General features: G+C 42.5%; 1 long non-coding RNA gene across 1 annotated transcript; it reads left to right on the top strand.

The window, feature by feature from the left end:
- Positions 1 to 2,507: 2,507 nt before the first annotated feature.
- LOC123465905 lies at positions 2,508 to 7,048 on the top strand. The gene is made up of 3 exons (XR_006641218.1): positions 2,508 to 2,563; positions 2,711 to 3,949; positions 6,504 to 7,048. It is a non-coding gene; the product is annotated as an uncharacterized LOC123465905 (long non-coding RNA).
- Positions 7,049 to 12,180: the final 5,132 nt, after the last annotated feature.

Here is a 12,180-nt window from a genome sequence, read left to right on the forward strand (position 1 = left end):
TCAGTATGACAGTCTCTGGGTCCCTCTGCATTGCTGCAAATGGCATTATTTCATTCTTTTTAATGACTAAGTAATATTCCATTATATATGATTACCATATTCTCTGTGTCCATTCCTCTATCAATGGATATCTAGGTTGCTTTCATGTCTTGGCTATTGTAAACAGTGCTGCAATGAACACTGGGGTGCATGTATCCTTTTGGACTATGTTTTTCTCCAGGTGTATGCCCAGGAGTGGGACTACAGGAACATGTGGTAGCTCTGTGTTTAGCTTTTTAAGGAACTCCCATACTGTTCTCCACAGTGGTCGTACCAATTTACATTCTCACCAACAGTGTAGGAGGATTCTCTTCTCTCCACACCTTATACAGCATTTACTGCAGATTTTTTGATGATAGAGATTTTGAGTGGTGTGAGGTGACAGCTCATTGTAGTTTCGACTTGCCTTACTCTAATAATTAGCAGTGTTGAACATCATTTTATGTACCTCTTGGCCATCTGTATGTCTTCTCTGAAGAAATGTTTATTTAGATATTTCACCCATTTTTTGATGCGGTTCAGCACATGAACTGTTTGTAAATTTTGAAGACTAATCCTTTATTGATCACATCATTTGCAAATATTTTCTCCCAATTGATGGATTACCTTTTCATTTTGCTTATGGTTTCCTTTGCTATGTTGAAGTTTTTGAGTTTAATTAGGTCCCATTTGTTTATTTTTGTTTCAATTCCTTTGCTCTGGGAGATAAATCAAAGAAGATATTGCTGTGATTTATGTTGGAGATTGTTCTGCCTATGTTTTCCTCTGAGAGTTTTATATTGTCCATTTTCACATTTAGGCCATTAATCCACTTCGAGCTTATTTTTATGTATGATGCTAAATAATGTTCTAATTTAGTTTTTTATATATAGCTGTCCAGATTTCCTAGCACCATTATTAAACAGATTGTCTTTCCCCCATTGTATAGTCTTGCCTCCTTTGTCATAGATGAATTGACCATAGATGCATGGGTTTATTTCTGGGCTTTCTATCCAGTTACATTGGTCTACATTTCTATTTCTGTGCCAATACATACTGTTTTAATGACTATAGCTTTGTAGTACAGTATGAAGGCAAAGAGCCTAATTTCGCTGGCTCTGTTCTACCGGCGCGCTAAGCGCAGGCGGCTGTGACCGGTACACTAAGCATGGCCGAGAGGAGCTACCCCACATCCGAGGTCAGGGGCAGAAGCCGGGAGGATCCCATGCCCAAAGGGCGGTGGCCAAGAGGAGTTATCCCACGTCTGAGGTGAGGGGCGGTGGCCAAGAGTGCCAGGCTGCGATGGTGCAGGAACGGCCTAGAGGAGCTACCCCACATCTGAGGTCAGGGGCAGCAACGAGAGGAGTTACCCCGCATCCGAGATCAGGGGTGGTGGCTGGGAGGAGCTACCCCACACCCCAAGCCCGAGGCCAGGGGCAGCGGCCGGGAGGAGCAACCCACATCTGAGGCCAGGGGTGGCGGCTAGGAGGACCAACCCCACGTCCAAGGAGCCATGGCTGCGCGGGCACAGGAGGGCCTAGAGGAGCTATCCTACGTTGAAGGTCAGGAAGGGCGGCGGTGAGGAGATACCCCTAGTCCAAGGTAAGGACCAGCGGCTGCACTTTGCTGGAGCAGCCGTGAAGAGCTACCCCACGCCCAAGGTAAGAGAAACCCAAGTAAGACAGTTGGTGTTGCAAGAGGGCTTCAGAGGGCAGACACACTGAAACCATACTCACAGAAAACTAGTCAATCTAATTACACTAGGACCACAGCTTTGTCTAACTCAATGAAACTAAGCCATGCCGTGGGGCAACCCAAGACAAGCGGGTCATGGTGGAGAGATCTGACAGAATGTGGTCCACTGGAGAAGGGAATGGCAAACCACTTCAGTATTCTTGCCTCGAGAACCCCATGAACAGTATGAAAAGGCAAAATGATAGGATACTGAAAGAGAAACTCCCCAGGTCAGTAGGTGCCCAATATGCTACTGGAGATCAGTGGAGAAATAACTCCAGAAAGAATGAAGGGATGGAGCCAAAGCAAAAACAATACCCAGCTGTGGATGTGACTGGTGATAGAAGCAAGGTCTGATGCTGTAAAGAGCAGCTTTGTCCAATGCTTTTTTGGAGGTTGGTGCCTGACTTTGGAATAATCACCTTTAGAGAAAAATAAGTTTCTTAAAATGTTAACAGGCCTTCTGGCCAGAAGATGATTTCAATCACCTGAACTTTTGCATATGATAAGTTTGAAAGCCTGGCTTAGATTAGTACCAGGAACTGCTGTCCTTGCATGACTCCACCCCTTGCCCCATTATCCTCTATGCATAACTTAAGGTATAAAAACTACTTTGGAAAATAAAGTGCGGGCCTTGTTCACCGAAACTTGGTCTCCCCATGTCGCTCTCTCTCCCAAATTCTGGCTGAGTCTCCATCTGGAGCACGGAACCCACCATGCTTGCTAATTATGTCTGGGCTTCTAAGATCCGACTGGGGAGGCCTCAGTGTCTCCTCTCCTTCGGGAGAACGGAAGGATGCCTGTGGCCTACGTAAGTGGTGCAAACTTCTTGTCTTGAAGTTTTATTGGTCTCCCGCATAAACCAAGCTACTCGGCCTCTTTTCTCCACTGAATTTTCCTACTGAGCTATCCTCATTCTATTACTGTTTATATCCTTAATTAACGTTTAATTAAGCAGATGTTTCCTGATCCTCGCCTACGCCGTCTCTCCTTCGAATACCCTGGATCAGCCGGGGCTGGACCCCAGCAGAATTGGGAGGGAAATCTGTAGAGTGTGTGACCTGGACACCATTGGAAGAGTGTTCCAAGAAAGAAGTGTCTCCTGCTGCTGACATTTCAAAGTGAGATTGAGAGGATCCTGGACTAGATGGCAGAGAAGGTCATGTCCTTGTGGTGGTGGAGGGCAAAGGCAGAAATGAGAAGGAGTTGAAGGGTGCTCTGAAGTGAAGAAATGAAAGGGTGATGACCTCACATGTATTACGAAATAAATGACCATTTATTGAACACACAAAGATGGATTTTTTTTTTTCCTTTGCCTGTGTTGTTCCTTCTGCACAGTTGAAGGGTGCTCTGAAGTGAAGAAATGAAAGGGTGATGACCTCACATGTATTACGAAATAAATGATCATTTATTGAACACACAAAGATGGATTTTTTTTTTTCCTTTGCCTGTGTTGTTCCTTCTGCACAGACTGTTTATACTTCCTTGATTTGTCGAGTAATTCATTTCTCTTTTTAAGATCAGGTTAGATGAAAGCCTTTTCTCCTTATGAATATGGGTTTTCACTAATCCATAAATTCATTCTTAATATGTAGCATAATATCCACTTCAGGGTACTTCTTATGCAACAAGTCATCCAAGCATGGGCTTTTGAGTCAGTCAGACTTGAATTTGAATGCCTGTCCAGTTGCTTACTCACTCTGTGACTTTGCAGAGTTTATTTTTATCCCTGTGCCTTATTTTTCTCATCAATAAAACTTTCAGAATGTGGCAGGTATGATAAGACCTACCTCAGAGAGGTTCTGTGAGTACTTAATTACATAATACATTACAAATGCCAAAGTGTCCAGCATTACAAGCAATCAGTAAATGTGAGTTGCTTATATCCTTTGCTTTGGGATTTTTTTTTTTTTTCTCTGAATAGTTTCAAACACCCTAAACCCTTCTCCTTCCTTCCATCTTATACATTGTTCCTCATGGGTCTTGTTGATTTTCTTTTCATAACCTTGGTTTTCTTTTTCCCAGGCTTGATCTAATGGCCTGGGAAAATGGCCTTGGTCTAATGGCCACATATGGAAGGAGCAAAGAAGGTCCGCCCTGACAACTCTGAGGAACTTTGGTTTAGGAAGGAAAAGCTTAGAAGAGTGCATTCAGGAAGAGGCCGCCTACCTCATCCAGACAGTAGGAGAGGAGAACGGTGAGCGTGTCATAAGACAGGTGCAGGGACCGTGGCTCATAGTTCACTAACAGATGATGAATGACTGCCTACACGTGTGTCCTGCACCCAGCACTGTGAGGGCCCCGAGGGCATGACAGCAAACAGCAGCCATGACTTGCCCTTGTGGAGTTTGAGAATTAAAAATAAGAACATGGGTTTAAAGCATATTGTAGGTTTTAAAATCCTGGTAATCAGACTGACCCCCAGGCATTGACGTAGTACTTGCTGTGTGTCAGACCCTGTGTAGGGGGCTGTGGGTACAGCCTCAGGGGTGGTCGAAGTCAGTGTGTCAATTGTCACGTGGAATAGACTCTGGAAAATAGAAACCAATCTGAAGCCTCCACCTCTTCTTCTGCCTCCAGAACAGCCTTTCGACCCTCACTTCACAATCAACAATGCAGTTTCCAATATTGTTTGCTCCATCGCCTTTGAGGAGCCGTTTGACGACCAGGACAGTCCAGGAGCTGCTGAGGCTGATGGATGGGGTCATGTATCTGCAGACATCAGTGAGGTGCCGTGTAAGGCAGTTCTCACTTCCTATCTTGGATTAGGATATTGGGCTGGTGTTAGACACAGATGAGATGGACTCTTCTATTCCTTTTCAGCTAAAAAGTAACATTTTGAAAATGACTTCAACACAAGCTTATTTGAAAGCAATCTGTTGACTTTAGTGTTTTGGGTAATATTTTACATATTTACTGTAGACAAAGAACATCTCTAGCATTCATGTATAGTACAGCGCTCTACACGACATATACATGTGCACCTTTGCTCTTTAAAAGCACAGTGTTATCATTTTTGAGCCCCTGCTGTCCATGCCCCTCCCTACCCCCATCTCCACCCTCCATCAGAGGTACCTTTCTGTTCTGGCTCTCCTCGAGCACACTGTTTTCAGACTCATCTGGGTTAGATGCTCTTATTTTCACTCTGCATAGTTTTCTACTGTTTGAATATGTTACTGATTTTTTTTTAATATTATTATCTTCTTCATTGATGTACATGCGGAGGATTTCCAGTTTGGGAGATGTTGTGAATAAAGCTGCCGTGAACATTCTTGTTCAGTTGTTCATGTAGACACACATGCTCATTTCTCTTGCATGTACACCTGGTCATAAAAAACTTAAATGTTTCCAAGTGGTTGTACTACTTACCCATCCATACATGACATTGTATTCTAAACTTGTAGGATATGGATTTAAGGGATTCAAACCTCACCCCTTCCTTGGTAGTTCCTGCCTTCCTCTTTTGTCCTGCTAAGGTTTTGAGTCTGTCAAAACCTCTGCTCAGCCGCTTGGTCTCTCAGCCCCTTTTCTGGATTTGGAAGACATTTCTAAGGGAAATCAGCCCCAAGGGTTGAGATAAATAAACCCTCAGGTATCTAAAGGAAGATTTATTCACTTTTAACAAGCAACACTGCTTGGAGATTTATGGACACATTTCACCAAAACTGAATAAGCAGTTAAAATGAATCCTGGTACATTAAATGGGCATAATGAATGTGAGCTTTTAAGATGACTACTGTCAATGTTGTTTTTGAATAACGTTCCTTATTCCCACTTCTATAATGGTAATTCTCCCATCCAGTAATTCCATTTTCTTCCTTCCTATTAAGACAGAACCTAGGAAGTCTGGGACCTCAGGGGTACCTCACTGACTATTCTCAGGGAAAAGAAATTCCTGGGAAGGTTGGATGGTACAGTGGTACAGAGGTAATATGTATTTTTAGAGACCCAAAATAGATCAGGCACTATTGGACAATTGCACACTCTACCTCAGTTAATTTTACAATAATCTTTTAAAGATAAAATGAAGCACCTTAATGTGTGCAAGCAGATATGGGAATGTGTAAGCAAATCCACATAGTTGTCCATCCACTCTGTATTAAGGATATTTAATATGGATTTCATGTGATTCTGCCAAGAAAATAACCCTTCTGCCCTATGGGCAGCAAGTTAAGCTATGTAGTGACAAATTACATCATCATCATCATCATTATTAATAATATTATTGTTGCCAAAGTCTCAACCCCATAGACTGTAGCCTGCCAGGCTGCTTTGTCCATGGGGTTCTCCAGGCAAGAATACCAGCATGGGTAGCCATTCTCTTCACTAGAGGATGTTCCTGACCTGGGGATCAAACCTATGTCTCCTGCACTGCAGGCAGATTATATACCAACTGAGAATCCAGGGAAGCCCCATAACTAGAAAGGAGCAGAGCTAATGCACACAAAGATACATACACACACACACACACACACACACACACACACACACACGTGACAATCACCAAGAAAAAGAAATAAAGCAAAATAAGGGAATGGAAAGAGGTACCAGATGAGCTGCTAATTATAGGATCATCAGGTAAGGCAGGTTCAAGTAAGTGACATTTGAGCAGCACCTGACTGAGCATATAACACTTTCACTTTAATGAAGTTAGTGACTGGAGTTATATGGATTTCAGAGGAAGAGCATTCTATGTGTAAGGAATAGCAAATACAGAGTCCTAAAGAAGAAAATCCTTTATGCTTTTGCAGAGACCAATGGAGCTGGACTAAAACGAGTAAGAGAGAGCAAGATGGCAGGGAGTGATGGCTGAGGAGGCAACAGGAGGGTAAGGAACCAGATTGTGTAGAGCTCCAAGCCAGGAGAAGGATGTAGAATTTGTCTAAATGTCTTGGAAAGTCATTGGAGGATTGAAAACCAAAAAGTGAAATGATCCCATTAAACTGTTAAATGATCCCTTGGGCAGCTCAGTGCAAAATAGACTGGGAAGGAGGTTAGGAGAGAATCAGGAAAAATGTTGGAGGCTTTACAGCATCCAGGTAAGAAATGTTAGTGTTTTGTACGAGGATGACAAAGCAGAAGTGAGAAGTGGTCCAAGACTGGTTATATTTTGAATGGAGTGCCAAAATGCTTTGCCAGAGGGGAAAAGAGGGTTGAGATAGGAATGATAAGTCCAGGGTGACTCTGATGGTTCAGTTCAGTTCAGTTCAGTCGCTCAGTCATGTCCGACTCTTTCTGACCCCATGGACTGCAGTCCGCCAGGCCTCCCTGTCTATCACCAACGCACGGAGTTTACCCAAACTCATGCCATTGAGTCGGTGATGCCATCCAACCATTTCATCCTCTGTTGTCCCCTTCTTCTCTCACCTTCAACCTTTCCCAGCATCAGGATCTTTTCCAATGAGTCAGTTCTTCACACCAGGTGGCCAAAGTATTGGAGTTTCAGCTTCAACATCAGTCCTACCAATGAATATTCAGGGTTGATTTCCTTTAGGATGGACTGGTTGGATCTCCTTGCAGTCCAAGGGACTCTCAAGAGTCTTCTCCAACACCACAGTTCAAAAGCATCAATTCTTCCCCGCTGAGCTTTCTTTATAGTCCAAATCTCACATCCATACATGACTACTGGAAAAACCATAGCCTTGACTAGAGAGCCCTCTGTTGACAAAGTAATATCTCTGCTTTTTTTTTTTTAATTTTATTTTATTTTTAAACTTTACATAATTGAATTAGTTTTGCCAAATATCAAAATGAATCCGCCACAGGTATACATGTGTTCCCCATCCTGAACCCTCCTCCCTCCTCCCTCCCCATACCATCCCTCTGAGTCGTCCCAGTGCACTAGCCCCAAGCATCCAGTATCGTGCATCAAACCTGGACTGGCAACTCGTTTCATACATGATATCATACATGTTTCAATGCCATTCTCCCAAATCTTCCCACCCTCTCCCTCTCCCACAGAGTCCAAAAGACTGTTCTATACATCTGTGTCTCTTTTGCTGTCTCGCATACAGGGTTATCGTTACCATCTTTCTAAATTCCATATATATGTGTTAGTATACTCTATTGGTGTTTTTCTTTCTGGCTTACTTCACTCTGTATAATAGGCTCCAGAGTCATCCACCTCATTAGAACTGATTCAAATGTATTCTTTTTAATGGCTGAGTAATACTCCATTGTGTATATGTACCACCACTTTCTTATCCATTCATCTGCTGATGGACATCTAGGTTGCTTCCATGTCCTGGCTCTTATAAACAGTGCTGCGATGAACATTGGGGTACACGTGTCTCTTTCCTTTCTGGTTTCCTCAGTGTGTATGCCCAGCAGTGGGATTGCTGGGTCATAAGGCAGTTCTATTTCCAGTTTTTTAAGGACTCTCCACACTGCTCTCCATAGTGGCTGTACTAGTTTGCATTCCCACCAATAGTGTAAGAGGGTTCCCTTTTCTCCACACCCTCTCCAGCATTTATTACTTGTAGACTTTTGGATCGCAGCCATTCTGACTGGTGTGAAATGGTACCTCATAGTGGTTTTGATTTGCATTTCTCTGATAATGAGTGATGTTGAGCATCTTTTCATGTGTTTGTTAGCCATCTGTATGTCTTCTTTGGAGAAATGTATATTTAGTTCTTTGGCCCATTTTTTGATTGGGTAGTATCTCTGCTTTTTAATATGCTGTCTAGGTAGGTCATAACTTTCCTTCCAAGGAGTAAGCATCTTTTAATTTCATGGCTACAATCACCATCTGCAGTGATTTTGGAGCCCCCAAAAATAAAGTCTGACACTGTTTCCACTGTTTCCCCATCTATTTACAATGAAGTGATGGGACCGGATGCCATGATCTTCGTTTTCTAAATGTTGAGCTTTAAGCCAACTTTTTCACTCTCCACTTTCACTTTCATTAAGAGGCTTTTGAGTTCCTCTTCACTTTCTGCCATAAGGGTGGCGTCATCTGCATATCTGAGGTTATTGATATTTCTCCCAGCAATCTTGGTTCCAGCTTGTGCTTCCTACAGCCCAGCGTTTCTCATGATGTACTCTGCATATAAGTTAAATAAGCAGGGTGACAATATACAGCCTTGACATACTCCTTTTCCTATTTGGAACCAGTCTGCTAGTCCATGTTTGATTCTAACTGTTACCTCCTGACCTGCATATAGATTTCTCAAGAGGCAGGTCAGGTGGTCTGGTATTCCCATCTCTTTCAGAATTTTCCGAAGTTTATTGTGATCCACACAGTCAAAGGTTTTGGCATAGTCAATAAAGAAGAAATAGATGATTTTCTGGAACTCTCTTGCTTTTTCCATAATCCAGCGGATGTTGGCAATTTGATCTCTGGTTCCTCTACCTTTTCTAAAACCAACTTGAACATCTGGAATTTCACAGATCATGTATTGTTGAAGCCTGGCTTGGAGAATTTTGAGCATTACTTTACTAGCGTGTGAGATGAGTGCAATTGTGCGGTAGTTCGAGCATTCTTTAGCATTGCCTTTCTTAGGGATTGGAATGAAAACTGACCTTTTCCAGTCCTGTGGCCACTGCTGGGTTTTCCAAATTTGCTGGCATATTGAGAACAGCACTTTCACAGCATTATCTTTCAGGATTTGAAATAGCCCAACTGGAATTCCATCACCTCCACTAGCTTTGTTCCTAGTGATGCTTCCTAAGGCCCACTTGACTTCCCATTCCAGGGTATCTGGCTCTGGATGAGTGATCACACCATTGTGATTATCTGGATTGTGAAGGTCCTTTTTGTATAGTTCTTCTGTGTATTCTTGCCCCCTCTTGTTAATATCTTCTGCTTCTGTTAGATCCATACCATCTCCGGTTAAGTATGAATGAATAGAAGAGATGGAAAGAGAAAGTGGTTTCTTTGTCTTCAAAAGTGGAAAACTATCATCCCCAATGGCTCTCTGGTAAAGAACCCACTTGTCAATGCAGGAGATGCAGCTTTGATCCCTGGGTTGTGAAGATCCCCAGGTTGTGAAGATCCCCTGGAAAAGAAAATGGCAACCCACTCCAATATTCTTGCCTGGGAAATCCCATGGACAGAGGAGCCTGGTGGGCTGCAGTCTATGGGGTTGCAAAAGAGTCAGATACAACTTAGCGACTAAACAACAACAACAACTTGTCTCCATGACTGTTTTGTTTTCTCCATCAGCTCTACAATTTCTTTCCAAGGATAATGAATTTCCTTCCAGGATCACACCAACCTCTCTTTAGTAAATGGGAGAAACTGAACATGTTTATTGCCGGTGTGATTGAAAACCACAAGAGAGACTGGAATCCTGTGGAAGCAAGAGACTTCATTGATGCTTCCCTGCAGGAAATAGAAAAGATGAGAAATCAGAGTTTTCTCCTTAAAAAGAAATAAGGAGATTCTGGCTTCTTACTGCTGCTGTACCAAATCACCAAAAATGCGGAATCTTAAAAAACCACACACTTATTCTCTTATAATTCCAGAGGTCAGAAGGCCGAGGCCAGTTTCTCTGGACTGAAGTCAAGGTGCGGGAGGGTTGCTACTTCTGAAAGCACTTGGGCAGAATCCATTGATGGACTTTTCCAGCCTGTAGAGGCTGCCTGTATTTCTTGACTCAGGGCCCCTTCCTCCATCTTCAAAGCCATCAAAATAGCATCTTCTCTGCCCCCATCCTCACATCTTCCCTTTATGCCTTTCTTGTACCCCTTTTATGAGACTCTTGTGATTGTATTGGGCCCACTAGGATACTTCAGGATCATCTTGCCATATCAAGATCTTTAAGTTAATTGTATTTACAAAGTTCTGTCTGCATTTTACATTCATGGGTTCCAGAGATTAAGACATGGACATCTTTGTGGGACATTATTCAGCCTACCACAGGGGAGGAAAAATATAGGGAATATTTCATAGATTGTAGGAATAACATAACTCAGGATTGTTGATACAAGTAAAAATAAAGATAGAGATTTAATGGTATTTGACTTGGAGTCTTTGGAAAGCTGAAATACTGCCTTTTTGAAGTCTGTTCTCTATTCTTTCCCCATATCTGAAGGAGATACACACAAAAGGAGGAGTAAGTATTGTTTCATGGTTCGTTGTATCAATGCTCAGTCTCCTACCCCTTCCCCCAGCTCCCCAGTGCAGAACACAAGTGAAGCTGAGTCAGATGCCAGAGTTTAAGCGTGAGGAAGTTTTGCTTTCCTCCCTCATCCCCATGTCATGCACTTTTCCAACATTATAGGCCAGAAGCAGGAAAAAAGTGAAATTGTATGTGTGTTCTTTAACACAGTAACCCCTCTGGTTAGTACACATCATGGTATGGCGGTGTCATCTTTGACATAGAGTGTTTCTTCCTTCTCCTCGAGTGGGCAGAATTGTACATTTCTTTGCAGCTCCTCTTTTATTTCCCCTTATTGGCATACCATTAATAGAAGCATTGATCTCTCTTCAGAGGAGGATACTTCACTTGCTGTAAGGTGTGCAGGTGTGGAACCACACACAGGGAGGAATGTTGACACATTGAAGCTTCTGGAGGAAGGTGGGAAAGATGCTGGAGTGCCATGAGGAACGGCTGATGGAATCAGACGTGTTTAAATTAACCTAAAAAGTTGAGCACACTGAAGGACAGAAAGGGATATGCACCTAACAGAAGCAGAATATATTAAGAAGAGGTGGCAAGAATACACAGAAGAACTATGCAAAAAAGATCTTAATGACCCAGATAACCACGATGATGTGATCACTCACCTAGAGCCATACATCTTGGAGTGTGAAGTCAAGTAGTCTTTAAGAAACATAACTACGGACAAAGCTAGTGGAGGTGATGAAATTCCAGTTGAGCTGTTTCAAATCCTAAAAGATGATGCTGTTAAAGTGCTGCACTCAATATGCCAGCAAATAAGAAAAACTCAGCAGTGGCCCCAGGACTGGAAAAGGTCAGTTTTCATTTCAATCCTAAAGAAGGACAATGCCAAAGAATGTTCAAACTACTGCATAGAAGCACTCATTTCACATGCTAGCAGACTAATGCTCAAAATTCTCTAAGCCAGTCTTCAACAACAGATGAACTGAGAACTTCCAAATGTTCAAGCTGGATTTAGAAAAAGCAGAAGAACCAGAGATCCAATTGCCAACATCTGTTGGATCATAGAAAAAGCAAGAGAATTCCAGAAAATCATCTACTTCTGCTTCATTGGCTATGCTAAAGCCTTTGACTGTGACTGTGTGGATCATGATAAACTGTGGAAAATTCTTTAAGAGATGGGAATACCAGACCACCTTACCTGCTTTCTGAGAAACCTGTATGCAGATCAATAAGCAACAGTTAGAACCAGACATGGAATAACAGACTGGTCCCAAATAGGAAAAGGAGTATGTCAAGGGTGTATATTGTCACCCTGCTTATTTAAATTATATGCAGAGTACATCATGCAGAGGTGGGATGG

Source organism: Bubalus bubalis, chromosome 6 (assembly GCF_019923935.1).
Source record: "Bubalus bubalis isolate 160015118507 breed Murrah chromosome 6, NDDB_SH_1, whole genome shotgun sequence".
NCBI classification, from domain to species: domain Eukaryota; kingdom Metazoa; phylum Chordata; class Mammalia; order Artiodactyla; family Bovidae; genus Bubalus; species Bubalus bubalis.